This window comes from Columba livia, chromosome 3 (assembly GCF_036013475.1).
Source record: "Columba livia isolate bColLiv1 breed racing homer chromosome 3, bColLiv1.pat.W.v2, whole genome shotgun sequence".
Lineage (NCBI taxonomy): Eukaryota > Metazoa > Chordata > Aves > Columbiformes > Columbidae > Columba > Columba livia.
The window spans coordinates 60,373,718-60,399,085 of NC_088604.1; the positions used below are offsets into that span (position 1 = coordinate 60,373,718).

The 25,368-nt window shown below is 38.3% G+C and overlaps 1 protein-coding gene across 3 annotated transcripts in view; it reads left to right on the forward strand.

Annotated features, from left to right (window-relative positions):
- PDE7B (phosphodiesterase 7B) overlaps positions 1–25,368 on the forward strand; it is a 190,065-nt gene that overhangs the window by 68,012 nt on the left and 96,685 nt on the right. The window lies entirely within an intron of this gene.

Genomic DNA, 25,368 nt, shown 5'->3' on the forward strand with positions numbered 1-25,368 from the left:
TCTATACTTGGGAAACAATACAGGAATGTTCTGCTATGTTTCATTAATTTCTGTGACCAATTTCATTGTATTTACTTGTTTCATCTACAGTGTCAGTACTGAAACATTAACAGCACCACTAGTATCACAATGAAAGACATGGAGTAGGTGTCCAAAAACCTAAAAGATAATGTTGACTCAGAAAAAAATTAAATCACTGAACACTGGCAGGATTAGGCTTTAAATTCTAAAGACTTTTCACCTGACAGGGTTGAGATAAATGTATGCTGTGTATTAGAGCATTGTATCTAATAACATGAAGACAGAAATAGTCACCATTTTAAAAACTCCAACTGGCAATGTCTAGGAACTCAGTTCCCATCTGGGTGCATAGCTATGTTCTGTAATAACAGATTATGTGGTTAGTTGTTTATATTCATTAAATCTTATTGTCACAATAGACTATAATTGCTGCAGAGGAAATCTGTCATGCTTATAGTGCACAGATCCTAACAGATGAACTGACACAATGGGCCATAATGATCTGTTACATCAATGATCCATGGTTAGAGGTTCTTAATGGAAACAGCTGACAGAAAAGATACACTTGTGATCCTTTATCATGCCAGTTATAATCTACAGCTTAAATACCATTGAGTTCGTAATACTCAAGTTCTAAGGAAGTTATACCCATGCAAATGTTATTATCCATTAGGGGAAAAAAGGGGGGGTGGGAGAGGGAAGAATGAAAAAATGACCTGAAGATTAGTCTTCTGCATGGATTGGTTGATCATTTGGTTTGGCATTTTATTACAAGTAAGTCCAAAATTGGGAGTTTAGTATCATCCTTAATGTAAATGATTCTTTAGAAGCAGTGAGCAGAAAAAGATCTTGTTTCCATTACCAATATTCTTATCTATATCTTGTAGTATATGCATGTGCAAGAATGAGAACATAGGCTGTGCTCTGTAAGGAAACTGCTGGGACTGTAAAAATTATTCCAATGGGACATGCAAAAGGTGTGACTGTGTCTCAGAGTATTTAAAAATATTTCACCTGCTATTATTATTCCTCAGTGTCTCAAACAAATTAAGGACTCTACTGTCATATGTAATATAGGATATTACATTTCACCCCAAGCTATCTCAAATCATGTACAGAGTTGAGATTATTCTAAGCACAAGTAAATATCCCCAACTGGCTCTGTAAGTGGTATGAGAAGTAGAAAATAGCATTGTACAGTTTCTCTGAGGGCAGCTACTGGAGACAAACTCCACTGTCTTGATTTATCACAGAACTGTGTGTGATTTTGCTAGCGCTATAAAGCCAGAGGGTGTCAATTCTCAGCCTCTCCTTTCATACTGGACTCTGTGCAAAAGAGCAGGAGCCAGAAATTGCGCAACCTAAATGGTCTAAGACTTTGTGCTGAATGCGTCATGTAGTATCCAGTTTCAGATTTTACAAGGTAATTGAATTTCCATGAGAACGAAACACAAAGTTTGTCACTGATCAATGCAAAGCTGACATCATAACATCTGTGGGTGTAACTAGTGGACAAAGCACAATGTACCTTCAGAGAAGGACATCTTTCTTGACTGTGCGGTCTTTGAAATATGCTGAAAACAGCCATGCTGTCATTTACTATAACAGTGACACAGTGCTGACAGAAATCTAGAGGGCAAGTCCAGGCAACTCCAAGAGGATAATTACTTAGAAAAGAAACACAGGAACATGGAGTACTGACTGTATTTCTTCAGGGATCTTTGATGCAAGACCAGTCCATACTTGAAACTGTACACTGTCGAGCAATACTCCTAAAGGGTAACAGTTGGTTTTGTCAGAAAAGGTCTGTGTCTGGGTTATACTACTGGTTCCAGGTTAGCTTCAAATTTAAAGGTTTTTAGGGCTAGTGCTACTTTTGCTACTGTGAGCCCATGTCCCTTGAGGTAACATGGATTATGTGGATGAAGTCCTTTCTCTAATTAAGGTCGAGGAAGAGAGCTTTGCAGTGAAAATCTTTTTCTTTTCCTATCTTCTTGGTAGAAAACAGGATGCCTAAACGTTAACAACGGCTATAGTGAAAATAGGTAACTTTTCAGTGGACTGACTAGATTATCACTCAACCTGAGGTTAAGAGCAAGAAAATCAGTTTAATGCCTTGTCTTTCATCATTGGAGTGATGGATATTTATAATCCAAGTGTGAAAAATAACTTGAACAACTAAATTAAATGGTCACTTAGCAGTGCTTCCTAAGGATATAATAGATAATAACTATGCACGCTGCCCAAGATTTGCTTAGTATCAGTGTAATTATATGTACGCAAGTTCTTATGCTTTGTATTGTGTTTGTTTCTTTACACTTCTGTAATGTGACGCTAGTTAAAGCAATAAAACTTTTGTAACAGTCACAGAAGAAAGTTGGTCAGTGGCTCACCTTAGCATTTTGAAGACCAGTGTTCAAATCCTAAATCTATTGCAGATTTCTTGAGCCTGGCATTGGCTAAGGTTTTAAAAATCCTTGCACATTAATTGGCATTTTAAAAATGGGAGAAGTGCTTCCTCACTTCTTAGGAACAACAAGAATAAATTTATAAGTACAATGAGAAGATGAAGTACTATAATGATGCAGGTCATACAGATACCACACTGTCAATAAAAGTGTGTTGTCAGAGGTTTCCCTTGAATCTCTGAGTGCCTCTGCAGCTACTGGTAGCTCATCAGCATTTCCAGTGCTGCGCTGTTCTGCTTAAATTGGCACCATTATCAAGTTAGTGAGGGCACTCAACCGCAACAAAATTGCTCGATAATGCTGAAATGAGTGTCAAAAAGCTTTCACTTTATGCCGCATTCTGGAAGTTAGAACCCTGGGCTCCTCATGCCCTTTACTTATAATGATTTTGAGTTAAAAAAATGATAGCTGACACAAAACCTGAGCAGATAGCAAGGTACTCACTAGGCAGTTATTAGTCCAGATATTTATATTATAAGGGCAGAAGGGAACTATCCCTCTCCCTAGAGCATCCACTGCTATTTTCAATGGCACAACCTGTGGTTAATTTTTCCCATATGTAGACAGACATATTCTGGGCTCAGACATGACACAGTGTCATATCATGCATAGATAATTGGGTTAGTTTGCTGTGAAAATTGCTAGTTGGATGGCTAAGCTAATTAGCTGTGCTGGAAAGAATTGCATACTAGCTTGGATGAGTCCAAAGGTAACCGGTTCTTACCTTCTAACTGGCCCATCTAAAGCTAAGTCAGTAACCTCTACATGCAAGAACGCTGAGTTTTATCCCAGAAAGAATAATGTTCCCATATCAGGCTCTAGGATTAGTACAAAAGGAGAAAGGTCTGCCAACTAGAAGATAAACTTCAGTGCATAAATAAATACAGTTTATACAGAATAGACACAGTTACACAGAAAGTAGGCAGCTGCAATCATAACACATATAAAATTAAATAATCCCATCAGTTTTAGTCTGTTCAACCTTACTGGTGATAGTGGAGTAAGGGGAATGGATGATAAAAGCAAATTACCTAGTTTGGTACTCTAGTAATCAGTCTTCCACCACCATATAAGGTCTTTCCTCCTTACTGAAATGCTGGGTAGATTTTGAAGAGGTCACATGTCTTGCTGGCCAGCTCTGCTGTCTGCAGAGATTTTTCCAGGGGAAATGTGAATAGCTTTCCTTAAGGAGCTAGTTAATGAGATGAAAACACAAGCCTTCCAGACACCCTATGGCAAGTAGCTGAGGTGTTTTCATTATTGTAAATTCCACGCAGACAGGAATAATGTGGGTGAGGTTTGTTTCCCTTTTGGTGTAGGTTTAATCCTTGCAGAAGCAGACAGATGAATCCTTGTTTGGAATAAAAGTAGTTTCCTCACAAATAGCTATTTAAAATTCATCCAAGAAAAAAAAATCCAAAAACAAATGTGGGGGATGGCATCTTCTTTTTCTTCCCCAGACTACTAGGACATAACTTTGTTGCTTTGGGGCAACAGACTTTTTTTCATATTCCAGCACAGAGATGTGCCTACCTCCCTCACCCCAAAAAAGCTGCTTTGTGGCATACTTCCACCATTTATTACCTATAGGCCATTATGGTCAAAGGAATCGGCATTTAGCCGTGAAATAAGTCTCATGGATTCAGCTTCAGTCTTGGTGGCTCTTTGCCCACGGTAGAAAACCACCACACATTTGAACACAGTTGGCAGCTGCAGCTTACAAGAGGCAGACATTACTGGAATAACAACTGTGTTGAAAGCCAGGACTGGGGGGTACTGGCAAGGCTGTGGCTGGCTGGCCTCTGCCTTGCATAACCATTGAATTCACCTCCACTGGAGAAAAAAAAAATCTATGGAAATGTACTTGGAGAAATCTATGTAAACGTACTTTGAGAAACCTAATAAGGTAAACAACTGGATAACTCAGTGGGAAAAATAAATATTGAGGAATGGTTAGATATGTCAATTTTCCCTGAAGTGGAGAGAGAGAAAGAAATGAGGCAGCTAGTCAAATGGTTCTGCACTGGTCAAGCTTTGTAGCTTTGCAAAGCTTTCTGGAGCACTCACTGACATCATTTGAAATGTGACCCTATATCTCTTGCATACGTAAAGCTTCTAGTGAAACTGATAGGCATGCATGAGCAATGGTGTTCAAAATAGCCAAATATATATAGACTATTTATATCCTGGTCACTCAAAGACTTACACGTGCACTTGACCTTATGCAGACTAAGGATTCTATGTACGCAAATGACATGAAAATAAGCACATGTATTAATCTTTGTAAAGTTAAGCAATATATTTATGGGGAAAAGGCCTAAAATCTACAGTGACTAGCAAGAAATCTACACTCATCGCTATGCTGCCTGTCAGGATTACTCAGAACTTTATAGCGGTAGGAAGGGGGAGGCTTAGGATATCTGCTACAAAAAGACAGTCTTCTATTCCATGACTAGCTTGCAACACAGGATCAAGGGAGCAGGGTTTTTTCCACTATAAAGCAATGATGTGAATGCATACAGAAAGATAAACACTATGTCTCTTTTTCACCAATATTTTTAATGCAGATAAGTTAAAATTTAAACATCTAAGTCCACACTATAAGCTTTTTATATTTTATACTGTAACTGCCAATGAAAGTCTACCAACAATTTATTCTGATGAGAACAGTATGATGTACATAAGATTTCTGGAATGGTAGTTCTACCCAGCTGAGCAGACAAAAGGTAGAGGTTTTCAAATAACTTCTAATACTTTTTCCTTTTTTTTTTTTCTTTCTAAAATATCATTCTAGTATATTAACACAACTTAAAAATAAGACTTAACTCCTGACATTGCAACCATGCCTGTAAACTCATTTTTAAAAAGTGATATCTCTTTGACCTTACCACCACCAAAATAGAGGCTTATGCTCCTTCATGGCACTTAAGACCTTCTCCCACTGTTGACTGCCTCTTCCTGAAATGCAATACTTTCTAAATCTCACCTGTTTTCTCCAAGAACACTCATGATTTTTTCACCATGGTGCTACAGAGAGGGCTAAAGCCTTGGTGCCTTGCCCCATGCTTTACCTGGAAGGCCCCAGTCAAAATGCCAGGTTGCCTACAGTTGAGTGTAGCTTTGAAACAGAAAGTGGCACACTGGTGGGCATGAGGCCACAACAGAGACTCCCTTGTCAAGGAGTTTACAGTGTGCAGATGCTGTCATTGTACCACTTCATCACTGAGTTCTGATTTCATGCTAAACAAGTAGGAACTCTTTGTCTTTACTATGATGACATTTGTGCCCAAAACCGTAAAGAATTTTAATATCAAATCCATCTTCTAGTTTCATGACTATTATTTGACTTATTTGGTTAAGAGACTATAATAAGTTAAAATAAATTGAAAATTCTGATGCCCTTAGTATATTTTAAAGAGCAGTTTTCTAATACCATCTTATTATTCCAGTAATTTTGATTTAATTACTATTTTAGGTAATTGTATAACCTGGTGGCTGAGTGACAGTGACCACCTGTTTATCCTGTTCTGTCCTGTAAATCAGGTCAGGCTGAAAACACTTGTCTTGCAGTATTCTACTTTTCAAAAGGGTGCTGAATGAGACAAAAACTGGCCTTGGCATTTTGAGTAGGCATACAAAACACTTTTTTAAATGTAATTTCTAGTTTTGTTTTGCTTTGTTTTTTTTTCTATTGCTTAACATTAACTTGAACCATATATAGTTTTATCCTATGTCGAAGCCTAGTACGAGACAGAAATGGAGGTGTCAGGAGACTTGGAGATAACACAATAATGAGAATTTAACATCATCTATATGATGCAAACACACCATGATGACTTCCTCTAGAAGGGAGAGTTGCTCTGTTGCCCACATGTACAAAATCCATTCATTGGGACCATGGGATCCAGTTGAAATACAGTTAAGACATGACTGAAAAGCCCCAGTCCCCCAACTAAAAATGCCCCAAACCCCTGACTCTTCAGTTTCTCTTTCTATCAAAAAAGCTTTTTGGCTTGGCTGAGAATCTCACCATATATCACATTTAGAAAAAAAACACAGGTTTGTAGGTCCTATCCAGCAGCTGCACTCAAAGCTTAGCTACTAATACTATCAAACTTAGTGCAGTGGAAGACAAGAAGTACACCCCCCTTTTCATCCAAAGCATGCTGCAGACGGATTGCATGCTGCTGCCCATTTATGTAATCATCCAGTGAAAGTTTAAACTTTGAATTCTGGACTTCCATTGCCCTTAAGTAGCTAAAAGCCACCGAACCCTTTTTCTTACCTACAAAACTAAAGACAACACGGGTTGGGGTTAGGAACTCTCTGTTCCACCTATTGACCGTGCACAAGGAAAACTCCTGGGTATGGCTCCAGGAGGATTGCAAATAGGCCTATGGCTTGCACTTCATCTGGGGGAGCACACACATGTAAGATAAGGAGAATCCTGAATTTTGTTTCCCAGACTTTTTTTTTTTTAGCTAGGCAGTTAGATAAAGCAGAGAAACAGTTGCTTGATTGATTTACTGAGGATGATCTAGTATCTTATTTCATGGTATTTGTCACATGAGTTATTACTGATCCCCTGTTGGAAAAAAGATTTCAAATGCCTATTCAGTCTACTGCCTCACAGTTTGATTTTTCCTCGTGCTTGACCTCGTGCCTAAATGTGGACTAAATTCATGTAAGTTCCCATCTTCTTTGTCCAGACTGGTATGAGTGGGATGTGTTCACCCAAAGTACTTGCTGTACAGCAAATTGCTGTGACTAACCATGCTGCTGTAACAACAATCTCTCTGAAAATGGGAAGAAGGGGTAAGGAGCCATTATTAGATCTATTAATGGGACCAAATTGGAAAAGAAAACACTTAGGCACAGTTTTACAGCTCGCCATCCCTTCATGATAGTGTAATAAAATCTGTGGATGTAAAACTTCCAGACTTAGATTTAAATGGTTCAAATTTGTATTTTGTCATTTGAGCTCATCTCTAGCAACTAATCTTTATTTCTTTAACTATTACTTGGTGAGACCTTGCAATTTCACAGGCTCTACAATTTGCTATAGATTACTGTGTAGTTACCCTTAGTAAGAACAATTTATATCTGAGAAAGCCATGGAGTTCCTGCACTTTTGAGCACTCAGTTTCTGCCTGTAAATGTTCGTAAACTTCTCAGTGTAAGAATGCATTTTCTTATACTCTTTTCTGCCATGTGTTCTAATGGGTGTCTCATATTCTGAAACTAAAAAAAAAATGCTGTTCTGAAATGTAGTTAATAATTTTACTATTCTTGCTGAGAGCTGTGCGTATACTATTTGTAAGATTTTTTTTTGCCTTTACTATATAAAAGAAAAACCCACAAAATCAAACACTTGCTATTCTTTGGCCTTGCTAGGTAGCTAGCTTTCCTTGATGGCTTTAGCTTCCTTTTTTCTATTTTTTTTTTAATAAATTATCATTTTTAATGATAATCTGGTGTTTTCTTGTACATCTCATACTTCTTAAAATATTAAGTTCATCTCTTAGATCATACCTTGATCATCAAACTACTTAAGTATGTATTTACATATTTTCATTGAAGCCAAAAAATGCGTAGGCTGGAATATGTTCCCGTGGGTCAGTCACAGTGTCTTACACTGTGCATGCTCAAGCCTTGACCTGATCCCAATACTTGAGGCTCTGGGCTTATGAAATCATGGAGTGTGACTATGGATATTGGTAGTAAATTATAGGAACTTGATTTAGCAACAAGAAACGGAATTTCTGAATCTTGAATAGCCATGTCAAGAGACTACTGTATTTCTTACAGAAAAGTTAAGAGACCACTCCTACTGGATTTCCCTTATAGGGCATTCATCTCACTCTGCATCTCACATCTGACAACGTCTGTAGACAACTCTTGGGGTGTTTTAAGGCTACGGCCATCATGCAATCTTCTATTCTGTAGCTGAAAAGAATGAGGAAGAGGTATTTCCTTCACACTCAGCTTATTGCAAAATAGACATCTAAAACTTGTCCGAGGAACCCTGCTCAGAGAGTGGCTGTTTTTCCCCTGTTCACTGCTAAGGAAGCTGAAGTGTGGATGTGAGCAGTTGAAGGAGATTAATCTTACTCCTAGAGCACAGACATTGTTTTTATAGTGTTTAAACCTCTAAGCTTTGAAGTATGTGGGATAATAGAAAATCAGGCTAATTAAACTAATCTGTAAGATAATTTATTGGTTTTTAATATAAGATAAATTTCTAAGTTTTCAACATATTTGTAGTACTGTAGATAACAAATTGTTTTTATTAATTGAATTATTTTCTCCTTGCCTTTGTGAAGTCTTAATTTTTCTCTCACCCTGAGACATACTGCAGGACTACTTCTGACATCTGAATAGCTCCTGAATTTTAGTTGAACAAAGTAAATTGAATGCATGAGAAAAGATTTTCCAGATGCTTAAGGGGTCCCAATTGGCCTGATGGTCACACTGTCCGGTGCGTAGAAAATTTGACTGCATCATGAAATGTTTGGATGCAAAGACTAAATTCAGCCATTAATATGTGAAATATGGTTTTGATTTTCATATAATTTTAAGTACACATTTCATCCCATGGTAGATTTTTTGAAGAGGGTACTTCATAGCTTCTCTTTGTAAAGAGTACATCTACCTTAGTGTTTTAGGTCAGGTCAGGAGTATGTTTTTTAGAAGCTGTCCCAAGTTACTGCAAACTTTGGTTTGCATTATGAAGCAGTCTCAGAACAGACAAGCTGGGTTACTTTCACATGAAACAGAGCAATCCATGTGCTCTGGGAGCACCTCCGGTGCATTCTGTCTCCTACTAGACATTTAGTCCTTGGAAACAGATTATAACTAGTCCAAACCAAATCCTCCAAAGCATATACAGTGCAGGTGTTGCATTCTCAGCAGTGGCTCTTTAACAATACCAATCTGGTCCTCTTGTGCTACCTGCTTCTGTCAACCTTGCTAGAGAGTCAACACCAGTTGTGACTTCAACCCAACAGCTGCTCAACTGTGCAGATTTCTGTCCCCACACCTTGCCTTCAGCACCAGTTAGTTCAGCTAAGGTTTCACTGAGGATGCGTAGGATGTAGATAAGTTGTAATTTATGACAAGTTGTAAGCGTGTGTTTTCCGGGATATTGTTTGCCTACTTCCAGTACATGTGCCATCCATTTGTGCACGCAAACTAAAACTCTATCAGGTGTTATACTCTGATATGAGAACAAGTTTATGAGAATTGGCAAATGTGACTAAGTAAGATGTGAAATACTGTCCTTTTTGAAACTTAAGGTAAAATGGCTTTTAGGATTAGGTCATGGTTTCAGACTGTGTTTATAGATTAATACAGAGCAAATTTAATATTTAATTTAGTAGAATTAATAATATGCCAGAGGTTTTTTTATTGACATAAAATTATAAGATACTCACATTTTATTCATGCATATACAAGGCATAAATTAATAAATTAATATTGTAATATCTTTTTGTTTTATAAGAGAGAGTGCTAATGAAAGGAACACAGAAATATTGGCATCATACTCTTTATTAGTAGATGTTTCCTAGAAGCAAGAAAGGACTAGTGGCCTAGAATTGACTTCTACATCTGAAAATAGTGTAAGAAACTGATATCAAAACTGTATAGCATTATCATAACAAGAAACATATTACCATGCTGACAGAAGAAGAAATACTTATTTTCAGTGTATTTCAGTTGTTCAGATAACAGTGTGTAAAGATAGCCCATATAGATACAAGCATTTTTGTCTTATGTTGTTTTTGTTACTAAACACTATATGAAATCTTGAACACTATCTTTAAAACAAGCTTGTGCATTTTCACTCCATAGCTGTATTTCAGGTTTATACCAAAGTAGAAAGACAAGTTTATAGTTAAGATACATGTCTGGGCACTTTGTCAAGACCCAGAATGTGCCCTGGGACTTTGATCATTGAGACAGGCATTTGTCAAGAGACAAGTCACTGCTTGTCTAAGAAAAAGACAGAAATTTTACCTCATTCAGCTCTAACTGTCTTGCAAAATTTTTTCTAATGAACCTAATTGCTTTACCTATTGGTTTCTGGCATTTTAGATTTACAGACTCAGGTCAGCATCTGCCATGCAACAAAATAATTGTTAAAGTGGTATTATTTTGCTATGCTTTGAAAATGTCAAATAGAGTTGCCAATACACCCAGTCATTCTGTGAACATTCAATTAAAAACACCACAAGACTGCTCCTATGGAAGGAGTTGTGAAGATGTGAAAGTAAGCTAAGGGGTAGCATAAATTATTCTAGTCCTCAGTTAGTAGCTACATGATGTAGCAACAATAGCAGTCACTGACAGAGCTCTGCTGGAACGGGAAGATGAATGGCAGATGCTCCATTGTAATTTCTTGCTATCAGCAGAGAGCATTAACAACAGGCATTAATCCACTGGTTTAATCAGAGGTAATAATAAGTCCAGGGAGCTACCACTTCCAAGGCGCAAGTGCAATAGCTGTCATATTACATTTTTCCTAAAGGGTTTTTTAGGCAAGTGCATGTCATAGTATTTTAGGAGTCAAAAGTTCATGTGACTTTAACTATTATTATATTTCCATTATCTTAAAAAGAAAAGATGGAATCATCATAAATCATGATGTCTAATCTCATTCATTTTCTGTTGTTTGAGAACAACACTGAGGGCTTTTGAAGTATGCGTGTTATTTGTTTCACTGAGGAAAAAATGACATTATAATAACTCTCAGAACAGCTTAGAGAAAAAAAATCGGTTGGTTCAGGATATCTTTATTTCAATCCAAGCCAGATTCTCTGTGCAATGAAGGAATCTGTGTTTGGTTTAGGCAGAACCGTCTTAGATACCACAGTCATTTCAAATTGTGCAGCTCATTGAGACAAAACAAAAAGTCTCTTGATAATTGATGACTGAATAAACAAAGAGGGAACTGGAGGCAGATGTGTGCTGGAAAGCTTTCTGAAATCCTAGGATGGGATGGGAGAGAGTTTGATTTTGATTTTAATCAGAAGCACTACGATTTTCTCTTCACCCTGAACATTTCCTGCTTGACATCTTTTGTTCTTACTTTGTTGGGGGCGGGTGTTGCTGATGTTTAATTTTAAGTGAATTTCCAGTAGTAAATCTAGAAAGGTTTTAGGCTGGCAGCTGTGCAGCCTCAAGCCCTTCCTCTGCAAAACAGAGAACAGCATAAATCCCTCTGCCACTGTCCTGCCAGAAAACTTCCTCCTCGACATGGAAAGATCATCTGCAGGAATCATGAAGCTACTAGCACCTCTGTCCATCTGGTTTTTATATTCTTGCTGAAACTGCCTCAAGAGGAACAAGATGTGCTGCAGGATCTCTCGGTGTGGACACCTTTAACTCCCCCGGTAGGAAGTACACCAGAAGTACAGGTTCACATAGGCAGGGCCCATCATTCAGCTCCTGTCTTTATTTCTCAAGCAGGCTATGCCTGCTTGTCTTCTACTCAAAAACTTGCCTGACTTTGACAACAAGTTTGCATCTAAGCTGGCTGGAGGAAGAGTTTCTTCAGAAATATTTGACAAAACAGTCTTCTTCGAATTAGATCCTGTAATTACATTTCAGTAAAAGATGAAAACTTGAGACCCAAATCCAATAATTTTTAGTGGAAAACCTTGGCCGGTAACAAACTTCAGATTCAGAATAGCTGCTGTTGCATTTTACAGGCATAGCCGTCGAAGGTCTGTACACTTCAGTCTCTTATGTGGGATGTGCATCACACCATCTCTCACTGAGCTACCCCAGCATATGACAGGAGTCCCTGGTGACACCTCAAAGCAGGCTCAGCTTGGCTGAGCAACCTCAGTCACAGAGGAAAATGAAATAACGAGACAGACACACTAAGGCTCACCTGAGGAATTCCTACAGCATCTCTGAATCCAGTATTTCCAGATGAAAACTGCAATTTTGTTTGTGGGAGAAAATGAGCACTAAATTGCTCTGACAAGTAGAAGTAATCCCTGTGGAATTCAGAAACTTTTTGAAAAAAATATTTTGTAGCCAGAAGTCCAGATTTCCACCATGATTCTTGACCAAGCCAATTAATTTAGGTCTAATAAGTAAGATCTCTATGCAAATGTGGTGACCCTGCTTTGTGGTAGTAACTTACCTGACATAAAGCAAGATGGAGTTGGGTTGACATACAGACATGGATGACATAATGGGAGTGACAGAGTTGATGTAGAAAGTACCTATGTCAACTATAGACTGGTGCTATTGTGTAGCTTGTGAGAGTGTCCTGGTGATGGAGGAGCTGCCTCCTTGACAAGATCCAAAACTCTGCTCTTAACATCCTCTGCTCACTGGTGATCCTGTGGCATCTCTTTTGTAAGAGCTGTTATTTTGGTATTCTAAAAAAGGACTTCTTCAGTTGTAAAATAAGTACATTGGTCTTTTATTCCCTTTAATTGTTGGTGCAACGTGCAGTAACACATTCCTCTAAATTGGATTTAATCTGGCAAGGGATGAGACTGAAGAAGGGTTTTAGTCATCCCTTGTTTCAGGTCAGCCAATGCGACACCTCCATGGTTCAGGCTGCTTTCTCCCATGAGTGCTCGTGCACACTCACCAGTCACCCTTCAACTGTAACAATGACAAGCTGGTTTTAATCTCCTTTCCCAAAGCCAAGCCACCAAAATGATTGCATCTGTCCTGGTAGAAAAGTTTTTGTCTTCATTTTCCCTGTCTTCATAAAGCTATGCTGAAGTGTTGGCTGGTGTGTAACGCAAGGCTTTGCAGCAAGTTGTTTGTAATTTCTCCAGGCAAAATATCACAGCAATTTGTGTCTGAGAGTCAGAGTGCCTGAGAAGTGCAAATGTCAATTCAAAGGGGGAACTCAAATATGTATCCATTAAATAAAGCAGCAAGACTGGAAAAGGGAAATGGCAGGTTCTGTCTTCTATAGTTTTTTAAGTATTAAAAATGTCACTTCAGTTCCAGTGGGCCTTTGAAAGCATCTGGATATAACTTATCAGCCAATTAGAAAGCGAAGATGGACAAACTAATGACAAACAGTCCCTGTTCACTTGAGGACTCTCACTTCTGCACTTGATTTGGCTCACAACTACCTGACCAACTGTCAAACCACAGAGAGCTACTGTAAACCTAGTTTAAATTAAAAAAAAAAAAAAAACTTAAATGAGAAAAGACTGTCTTAAAAGCCAAAAATAAATTACATTTTAAAATTACAGCATAATCTGCTCTAATTGAAATCCCAGACTACTGAAAACGCTTTCCTACACTGCAACCTCTGAACCAGGAGTCCCCACGAAAGTCATGTAACAAAATCCAAGAGCAGACTGTGAAGCATAGCCAAGACCCTTGTTCTCTCTCATCCTAGGTGATTGTCATAACCATTACATTACAAAGCCATTTCACTCTTGCAGACACATACACAACAAACCCTGAATTCTTTTCTGCATAGACAGGCTGTTCCTGCTCAGCACACCTAACGCTGCAGGCAAGGCGTTCTGCTGGGAGCTACAAGCTGTGGAAGAAGCATTCCCCTCAGCAGACAATGAAATTTAACCTGTCCCCCACCCATTTGCTGGATAACCCATGTAAATGCTAAACTGCTATATAAATTCCATGTGCAGTTTTATTTTTATATAAGGATAAGGCTTTTATTTTTCTCCTGGTCCTATTTTGTAATGGTCACCACTAGAGTTTGCAATGAGCTGCACACGGTACATGGTGTGTGCTGAGCACACTGCCTGGCATGAACACAAGGGGACTTTAGGAGATGAATCCTTCATATCTGGATGTGAATAGGATGGAAACATTAAAGTAGCAGTGGTTTCTGAGCTCTGCCCAAACCTGAGGTGCTTTTGAGCATGCTCACACTCAGATCTTTCAGTCATTCATTGGGTTAAAAAGCAAACAATCAAGCAAAGGCAGAAGTTCACACCAGGCACACTGTTGAAGCATTTTCAATGTCAAACAACAGATAAGTGGACGTTTTCAGGGTCTCTCCCTTGGATTTAAACACAAAATCCTATTTGAAATTCCTAAATCCTGATTTGGGAACATTTTTTTGATCTAGTCCTTAAGATCTTGATGACCTATGCCATGTTCTCACATTCAGTAAGAATCAGAGACTGATAGGTCTCATCTGTAAGATGCATGCATAGCAGTTGAAGGCTGCTTCTAATCAACAACATTCTTTAATTATTAATAAAAGTTGTATTAGCCATGAGTCAAAAGCTTCTCTTTTTCTGGCAGAGGGTTGGGAAAACAGTTTTTCTTTCTATGATTATAGATGTCTTAAAAGCAATAACTAAAAATGTAAACCATATTTAAATATATTAAATGCAAATCCCCAGATAATTAGCACATTATATAGCTAAGTTGCTAAACACATAATATATCAAATAGCTATTTCTATTAAAGAATATCCTGAACAGTTCTATAATGAAATTCATGCCTTGTTTTTCTCCATTATAGAGACTGTTCTTATTCTAAGACAGTACAAGATGTTACTGTACAAACTTCATTCATCTTACCTTCTAATCTATTCTTAGGAAGAATTTTAATGATGACACCTGTTGTTCTAATAACAATTTTCAGTCTTTATTGCTTATGGGATCTAAGGCTAATCAGAAATTTAATGCTTCACTGCGCTTGCGAGTGATTGATCCCATTATATAAAAGACATTTTTCTCCCAGTGCAAGACATTTCTGATTTTGTACTTTGCAGCTACTGGCATTAACAAGAACCTGGAATGAAATCAGTGCAAATCAGAAATATGTACTGAATATTTCCTGTATGTATTTGCTGCTTGGTCTCTCATGGGAAAGACTGGCCCTGCATTCCCCAGCTATATTATCACACACTATAAAGGAGGAAGTGCAATGAATGCAGTTAGTTTATTCCCCCCAGGAGCTCCCTCTGGTAGAGTATGTCAAAGTACTCCCAGCCATCAGTCTGTCAGGTCTGCTCGGATGTTTTGGAAGACAGCGTGCTCTGAATGGAAATGTAACAATAGCAGGCTGATTTTTCAGCAGCCAGCACTGATAACTCTGATAAAACAGTCTTCTTGAGGTAAGAAGTGACGCATATCAGAGGTTTCTGCCTTAGATGCCAAGGTTATTCGTCACGTAATTGAATATTGTTGGAGAAAACCGTAATTATCCCAGATTTAAAGGCATAAGGCCATCTAGTTGATAATAAGTGGTCAAAGATAATCATTCACTACTGAATCCACTTTAATCTTTCCTATTCATTTACTTTTAAGAGAAGTGACCTAACCAGATCTTACTTAAACAGAGCTGTGACTTACTGGTTTCATGATTATTGTTAAATTACAGACCCGTGCTCTTGGAATTTCATTGCTATGGTTGAGTAAAGCTTAGACTCCCCTAATTCAGAAGTCCAGGAAGCTACCAGTTGACAAAAGCGAGGAACATGTACATCCCCCAGCAGATGTGGAGGTCTAGTTCTAGCTCTAGCCAGCAGAGAGCAACTGTAGTGAATACCTGCTATTGCCATCTAGCCTACACATTGGCCTGTTTCACCCTACAAGTGCAATAAAAATTCCAGCTGATGTACAGTGGGGGTCCATCATTAACTGTGCCTGAATTTGCCACTCTCAGCTAACACCGGGCTGCCCAAATGATGGGAAACCTCACAAGACCTAGGCATTCTGCTACTTCTGCCCTCATTTACCTCCTGTCCTCACTTACCTCCCATCCCTGCTTCCACTCTTTGGCTAATCAGCTGGCCCTCTGCTGAAATTGTGTTACAGCTGCATCCCAGAAGTCCTAATTGTCCCATTGGAACTGTAATGGGAGTTTTTATCACATCGCCCATTGATTGACCCAGGAGATTCTAGGAACTGGCTGGCTCGGCCACCTCAGTGTGCTGAGGCAATCAGTCATCTGGTGGGCTACCTCCTGCTTCCAGGAAGTCAAGGACTATAACATCACAACATGTTTTAGCTCCTGCCCCCAGGGAATCAAGCACATGAAAGCTCACAAAGTTATACCAAACAAAGTAATTTCTCTGGCTTGGGTCAGCTGCAGATCCCAGCAGCATTCTCCCTCATATCTCTTGGCACCAGAAAATTGATACACCTCCTTCAGTGCCTTGCTCAACCATGTGATAGGAAGTCAGACTCCCTTCTGTGTTCAATTGCTCTTTCATATGCTAAGGCACACTTCTGTGTTTCTTATTATACACATCCCCAAACCAATCACATAAGCATTAAAAAACCTTCACATAAATGCTATATGCTACCTTTCAAGATAGATTTTTGACTGAACAGCTTCTTGGTTGCTCATTTAATTTTCCATATTCATAGTATGGCAACCATACATTACAAATCTTTCCTCCCTAAAGGCTGCACAAATAATAAGGATTTGGCTTTTCTCCAGATATTTTCCCATTGTTAACAGGAATATCTGTTTTTAGACCCTTTCCCGTTTTTCCGTAAAGGTGGCCTTATCTTCTTGATCCATCAGTAACAGTTCGTTACTGATGTGGAACTCGGGCTCTTTGAGGTAGCCTTTCCTGTAATTACTGTTTCTGTCATTAATTGTCCCCTGAAACTTGGGCTATCTAAATGGGATTTGATGTAATTCCTTAGGATTATATACAGAAAAAAATTCTACTGGAGTTCTTTGGAGGTATTTAATTTCATTGTCTTATCATTACGGAATATCTGTTAACACTTGTAAGCTCTTTTCCCGTCATAAGCTGCACATGGAAAGAGATAACCCTGGCTGAAGCTGTAGATTGTTTTTGCTAAGAGAAGTGGGAAAAAGTTTGTAAGAGACTGGTACTGAGCCAAAATATCAAGACTCATATAGATCCTAGGCTTGTTTAGTCATGTTTTATGCATAGATCCAAGATATTTTCATGCATATTTTTTCATGCATAGATATATTAAATGAATTTACAAAATAAATTATGGAACTTTATAATAAAAAATATCCTAGTTCTGAGTTTTTTTAGTATTTTCTCTTACTCCACTAAACTCCTGCTTAAGAAGGCATTTCATTTAGGAAAAGGAAAGAAGGCAAGCAGAAAGGCATTGGAGGAAGTGGTTGAAGAGTATATATGAGGGATCACAGATCTAAGCAAGGAATTTATATTGCACAATACTGAGAGTGGCAAGTTCTCTTAACAGACAGCACATAGCATCACCGGGGGGAGCACTGTGCTTTCTCCTTATCTCTTTTGTACCTTTATATGTTCACAATAAAATGTTTATCTCTAAGGCTTCCTGACAGTCAACAGACACAGGCATTCGAGAGCTCTTTCCAGCTCATAGTATAGTAATGTAAATACCTCACATGAATCAAATTAACTGTTTCTGTTGGTTAACCAGAAAGGACCTGAGAATGACTAGCTCAGGAGTTTCCTTCTCCATGAGAAGGAATTAGAATAAGAGAGGGTGGTGAGACTTTGAGAGTGCTCACATGGATGAAGAATCAGACATGAAGACACTTTTCACTTGTCTGCTCAAACCTTCTCATGCCCTTCTACTGAGGAGCTATGTTAGAAACAGCCACTTCTGATTATAGAATCTTTACAGGAATTTTAAAATACTTGGTTGCAACTGGTGTCCAGTCTTTATTTTTTTAAAATGGTCACAAGTAATTCAGCCAGAGACATAAAGAGGGACTTGCGTATTGCCTGATATTTATGGTTTTAATTCTCTATGACCCACATGTGCATGTGTGGCAGTGGCTATGTTCACCTTGTCTTTTATGTTTGCACACATACCTACTCCATACACACTAGCATCAGTGGGAGTGGATGTTTTCTAGAAAACATACAATGCTCATTGTGCAGTACTAAGCAAATGTAAGGTACTATATTGTGTAAACAAAAGGCATTTTATATAGTATAATAGAGAAAAATCACTAAATTGAACATGCTTTGTGAATGCAGAGTATGTTCCGTGACATAGAAGGAATTAGTCCAGCCAAGAAACATGATACAACATATTTTAAAAAGGAAATTTGGCTCTTTAAGGAATGATGATGCCTTTTACTTTGCTGTTATATCTTTTCAAGCACAACTTAGAACCTCAGGCTATGATTTTATGATACTAACGTGCAACATATTAAAAAGATAACCTTCTTAGTCAGATTATACTTTTTCATTAGTTCCTAAAAATCAATTAATTTTGGTTTCTTCTAACTGGATTGTCTGGAATCAGGACACCCAAATCAGCAGTCCTCTTAGAAGCCTGTTGCTTCTAAGTTTTAAAACATCCTGATTCATAATGAAAAATAAATTAATACATTTAAATACTTTTAAGCGTAGCACAATTGGAGGAGTTCTATGGAAATTCTTGGCAAAATTTAATAAAATGAAACAAGTATCTTCTGTAACATGGAAAATAGCATATGTGAAAGAAATGCATGGAAACTGCTTACAGCTATCCATAATGACAACTTTCCAAATTCTATTACTGCACATCAGTTCTGCTCAGGAACAAGACACTGTTACTTCAGGATAGGATGGGAAGATCTCCTTCTCGCTCAAGGCCACACACGGCTTGAGCAGAAAAATCACACATATGAATTTCTGTCTCCTTATCTCATTGTTTCACAGCTCCTCATACAGTTTAGCTTATGCTGAAAAGCATTTAAGCACCAGCTCCTCTCAGGGAGGCACATCCCTTCACTTAGGATGCAGAGCAAACTGGCTTGTCTCAATGCCAACAGTACTTTTCGGTAGGTAGGTGGAGAGGTGGGCATCTGTTGCAGCTGATTTCAGTGCCGCAGCACGCAGCGCTGGCGATAGACCGGGCAGGGCAATTTCTGAGCACATCTCGCTTCCAAAGCATCTCAGCTTTCAGCTGGGTCCACGGCTTGGCCGGACATGGGCCAGGTTGCAAGTGTGGGCTGCGGCTGCCAGATGTGACCGTTCAGTCACAATGGGGCTGAAATAAAAGATGAATTTGGTAAGGACTCTTCTCTGTGTTAAATTAAGGGAAATGCCTTGTCCCGAACATTATAGGGGATAAGTAACTGAGACTTTGTTCCTTGTGGCTATGAAAGGTGATTCTTAGAATTGGTCCTTATTCTGCTTTTCTGACCAGAATTGATTCTTATCACACTTTTCTGATGAAAATATTGCTTTGGCTGCAACTTTTTAAATTTTCCCTCATAATATATTCCAGTTACATAGATACAAATAGCATTTATATCCAATCCTTTTCAGTAGTGTTCACAATTCAGCCATTGGTGAACAGCAGAGCTTATAGCTATTACCATAGTTTGCAACTGTCCCCTCACCTCATAGCCCAGATGTAATTGGCAAGACAACATAAATAATAAAAGATAAAAACATGTTCAAATGTGGATGGAAAAAAAATACTTTCAATAATTCTTCAGAATAAAAGCAATTACAGAGGCAAGACACTTTTTTGTCAATAATAAGTGGACTGGACAATAAGATAGCTAGACCTACCTAACACCTCTTGAACATTGCACCTGCTGAGGACTCCAGGGGTGGTTGCAAGTATTCCATCCCTGCGCACACCTGGCCCAGGGGAAGGCTGCTCACCTGTCCTGCAAACCGAGACACTCAGGCCTGAAGGTTATCTGGGGAGACAGCACTTTGCAAGGTCATGCTGGGCTACCCGTGCTACCACGCATGACTCACAGGCATTGCAAAGCGACAAACTCCTACTCAACTCCCTGAAAAAAACACCGTTTCTGAACCTGGCTAACAGTGTTACATTTCAACCTGTATTTGTTATTTGTATGGTCTTGCCAATTGCACCTGAACCCTGAGGGTGACCAGATAGCTATAAATCTTGATAGTACAGAATAACTATGTTGGAGGTAGATACCTGTAAGTATCTAAGACGAGGCCTCTGTTACTGCAGCATGCTAAAGGTTCTTTATTTGTAACATTTATGTTTGCTTTCTGCCTTTGAAGAAAGGTAACACTATTTCTCATATTAGCCATAAGAAAATAGTTACAGCTATACAGTGTCGGGGTATAAGGCACAAAAAGCCACTTACGTCCGGTTTCCTAATCAAACAACATTATCCTGTGCAGCTCGGTGCTTTTGCACCTTACATCACTGGAATTCTTCCCAGAGAAATCAGAGGGCAAGAAAGAAAGGATGAGTAGGCTCCAGACCTCACCCCAGCCCTGAGTTATCTCACATTGCCAACCCTGGAACCAGGAGGAACTCCTCCATTTAGGCAGCTTAGATATGGCCAAAGTGATTAATTTGTTAGTATTGCACAGGCAATGTGATAGTCCAGGGAGCTGAATTAATATCTGCTCAGAAAAGAAGTACGTTACTTTTTAAGAGTATGTGCCATGTGTGACATCTTTTTTATACTATTGAGCTGACATCTGTAGAGATGTAAGCCCACTACAAAGGCACAGTTCGTTTTCTTTTTTTTTTCCCCCATAATGACTGTAATAAACAGGGGGGGTGCGGGCTGGGGGAGTGGGAAGTGAATACCATTAATAGAGTAAAACTTCATAAATAAGAATAGATAATGTCAAACTGCTGAAAATAAGACTGGTTTGGATATTCTCTTAACTTATGAATTTTCATACAGCCACTACTATTGCTGTTTTCTTAAGCTTCGAAGCCTGAATTTACAAAATCTATACTTTTCAAGCAATACTGCTTAATATGTTTAAGCAAGTAACAGGCAAAACTCAAAAGACTTGGTGATACCACATTATTAAAAAAAAATATTTAAAATTCTGAATGTTTGTTTCAATTTATCTTAGCATCTGGGAATTCAGACAGAAAACCAAAGATCAGAATTTTCTCATGAGATTCTTCTCCCTGGAAACAACTAAAGGGTAGCACTTTCTGCACTGTTCTCATCCTTCCACTTCTGATCTCAGCAGAAGCTGAGGCGCACAGCTGACTCCAATATTTATTTATTTAGAAAGCAATAGAACATTTTGAACCTCCAAACAAAAAGAATAAAAGTCTCGTTGTTTGGATTTCTGCCAAAGACGTGATGGATTCTACTAAACAATTGTTAAACAGCAATTGTTACAACTTAGGGTGTTTGGTCTGTGCCAAATGCTACTCCACTGTCCATTATTGTAATTTAGGGTGCAAGCAGCCTGCCCAAATATCAGCAAAATCTTGGCTGGTTAAATTATCTAGCTGTTTTCCCAAGGCTCCTCTTTGAGTCGAAGGGAAGACACAGGCTCTGTGATACAGTGACTCAGAGTAGAAGGCTAATTTGGGTACTTTGAATTGTACTCTTGGTGACTGTCTCATTCCTACTTAAGTTAGTGACTAAGCTGGGTATCTAAAGTTGGCATTGTAAAAGTCTCCCTGTTTCTTACATTGACCTTTGAATGATAATTAGGACCTGTCTGTATAACATCTAGTAAAACCACACAGACATATGTTACCAAATTGATCGACTCAAAAATGATTTGTACTCCCACATACACACTGAGGTATATTGGCATTTATTAATAAAGGGGGAAAAAAAGACAATTAGGAAAGTTATATTTGGCTTTATGCTTCATGGAAATGAGAAAAATAACCTAAAATTGATGCACATATTAAATAATACTTCTATTGGCCGTTAAGATTTAAATACACAATCTACAAAGTTAGTATTTTTCATCTTATCTAGACCAGTTATCACCTGCTTTAAATGTCTTCTCCTTTTGTTACCTTTTTTATAAAATAAAAGTAATTAACTGTAGTGAATAGTTACCAATTACTGAATGTATATAGTTCTCTTTTACCATTCATTCACTCCTGCTTATGTCTCCATAGTTTATCATTGATTCAGCAGGGAAATTTCTGCCTGTTGCTCTTACCACGGTACATCACGTTTCATTGATCTCAGCCACAGGAAAGGGCATAGCTGCCAAGGCTGGTTTTTTACCACGGTTGGTACAAAGATATTTGAGTGCTACAGAGATGCTGACAGGTCTTCCTTTGTCTTCTGTGCCACATACAAAGCACTTGCAAGCTATTGAGTTCTTTACTCAAATGCATCCTCACTCTGTCCAGTGCTTGCCCTTGCTTCCACACACTTTCAGATAAAAAATGGTCAATAAGATAGCTACAGCAAGCTGAAATGTTTTTAGTGGAGTAATTTTGCCTCTGAAAAGGCAGAGTTCTATTTTTTTTCTAAACAAATATTTTTATTAATGTATTTTCACAAGGGAAATTTGCTTCTATTTTCTCATTTTAAGAAAACAACCAGAATTACATTCTGACCTTTTTCCTTCACTATTGTTTTGTTAATTTATTTAGACTTTAATATTCTAACATGTTTATTCAAATGTTATTCAAATACCAGGTTAAATGTTATTCAAATATCAGGTTATAGGATCTGTTATTCTAATGCAATGTTTTGAAGTTATCATCTCAACAGACTACTCACTGCAACGAAAGGAAAAAAACATTTTCTCAGTAGTAATTTACTGCAAATTTTTAAATTCTGCCTGATGCACATTTGGTTTTAAATTCTAATTTGTAATAAAAACAAAGTTTGACATTTTTATAAGACAAATTCTTTATAAGACAAATTCTGCTATCGTTAACATTATTTTTATTATGTTAGCAATGGTATTCTGAACTAAGGAACTGTGCTTTTTGAAAGAAAAAACTCCAGGAGGGAGGCCTAGATGAACATGGACATCTGTTTATGCTGTGACTAAAAAAGGAAGTTTATGTTCATGCAAAAATGAGACTTAAATAAGTATTTCCTATTGGGTTTATAGAAGCACACATGATGGCATACTTGCAAATCTGAGATTTAGCTGTTAAAAAAACAAAAAGCTGATGTAGATGGCAAATGTCAGCAAAGGAGGTGCAGTTCATTTTCTAATTCATCAGTGTAGGAAACCAGTGGTTTAACAGCATGACAGGCCAACTGATGTTTGATTTTTTTCCACACAGTCACAAAATCTGGTAAAAGTTACATCACTTCCTTGCATGCTAGCCCCACTAAATTGTTTCCTGTGCCAATGTTCCTGCTGAAGTTGGAAGTCCTAGAGGATTTCTTTCCCTTTCTGAAAAGCCAAAGTTAATGGTGGCTGAAACCAGTTTCATCTGGTATTACTTGGACATTGATAATATACTTTAAAAAATAAGAGCAAAAACTATGTAAGAGATTTCATTGAAGGGCATAACAAGTTCCTGATAAAAATAACAGAAACCATTTTACTTCTTTAGTATATGCATAATATTCCATTAAAAACAAACCAGCATTTTCAAGAAGATAGACTTAGACCATTATTAGACTTTTTTTTAACTCTGCTTTTAGGACACAGCAACAAACACTCTGTAAACTCTCCACTTTTCAAAACACTCAAAATCATGAACTAAGCTCTATGGAAATTGAATGCAGAACTGGGGAGCACAGTTGCCCCTGACAGTTCAGCGCTGCCTTCATCACCACAGATTTCTTCCTCAGCTAACAGGGACACCCAGCAAACTCCCTCAGTCACCTTCTCTGAGCGTGATCCATCCTTTGCAGACTGCAAAGAAAGGATGACACTTTGCTGAGCACATGCTTATAGAGAGAAGATGGCATTCTAAGGATCTCAGCTTGGTTTCTGAATTAAGTATCTTCAGACTGCAGCTGTGGGTGGCAGAAAATGTTTGTGGGAGCAATCACTTCTGTTCAGCTATCTCTCTCATCCCACCCAAAGGTGGCTGAAAAGGAGTTTTTTGTTGTTGTTTCTACAGGACCTCTCTCAGCAGAAGGCAAACTAAGGAGAGTAACCCAAATGTCTTAAAATTGTGAGATTAAGTAACCAGCGATGTCTTGTAATTTGCTTGACATATGATATTGTGGACCTCAGAAAAACAGATCAAGCACTGGCAAATATAGTCCCCGAGTTGCAAAGTATTGAACAGATAGTGAAAGGGAGACAGAAACGTTGTCCTATTCCACCTGAAAACTTCTAATATCAAATTGCTACTGATGGAAAGAGACATTTATGGATGTCAACACCATGACCAAAGCTCACACTTCACTGCGTGGCTACTGTCTGGGAAAAAATCTGTATACACAGTACAGTATCTGCATGACCATAACAACCTCAATGCTTTCCTCTTTTACTAAGCTTTTGATCAATTATGGACTTTTTAAAATAACGTATCTTACAATTACTAGGCATCTAAATGAATATTGCTATCGTAAGAGCAGTGCAGAGCCCTGCAAAATAATGCGTGATTGCCTGAACTGAAAAAAAAAATTCAGAAAAGATATCTCAGGGAACACTGGAAAACATTTATGGTATTACATATGGTCAGGGATATCTTGGAAAGCATACTGCAGCTGGAACTGCATTGCTGAGAGCAGCCTGCCCAAATACATCTGAGAGAAACAGTTTTTCCAGAAAGCCTTCCCTCCATCTGCAGATCTAGTGGATGCCTTTAACCAGTTATAGGTACCTTTTCCTCCTAAGCTATCTACTCAGAGTCTTTTTCTTTCTGCGACATCAACAGCAAGACTACATTTTGAGTGGAAGCTGCAGTGAAGAAAAGAACCAACATGTGTTTGCGTGGTTATCAATGGCACGGTAATAAAATGCCAGCCCAGGGTGACAGCAGAGCTCCAAAGCTGCTGATCCCATTGGAGCTACATTTACACGAACATATTTGTAAGAAATGCAGAGAGCTTGATTACAGTAAATATGGCCTGATTTTGCAGTCATGAGAAACTAGGTCAGAGGGAGCTTAGTTTATCACTAGAATGTTTGTGCATCTTTGTTAGACCTTTCCCACGACTTCCCAGCTGTATCTCCTGTGCATCCCCACAGCAAACCGCACTCACTGCTGTCATGCAAGATGCAAAGTGGGGAAATGAAGCCATAGCACTTCTGTGAGAGAGCAAATAACCTCAGCTTTGGGGT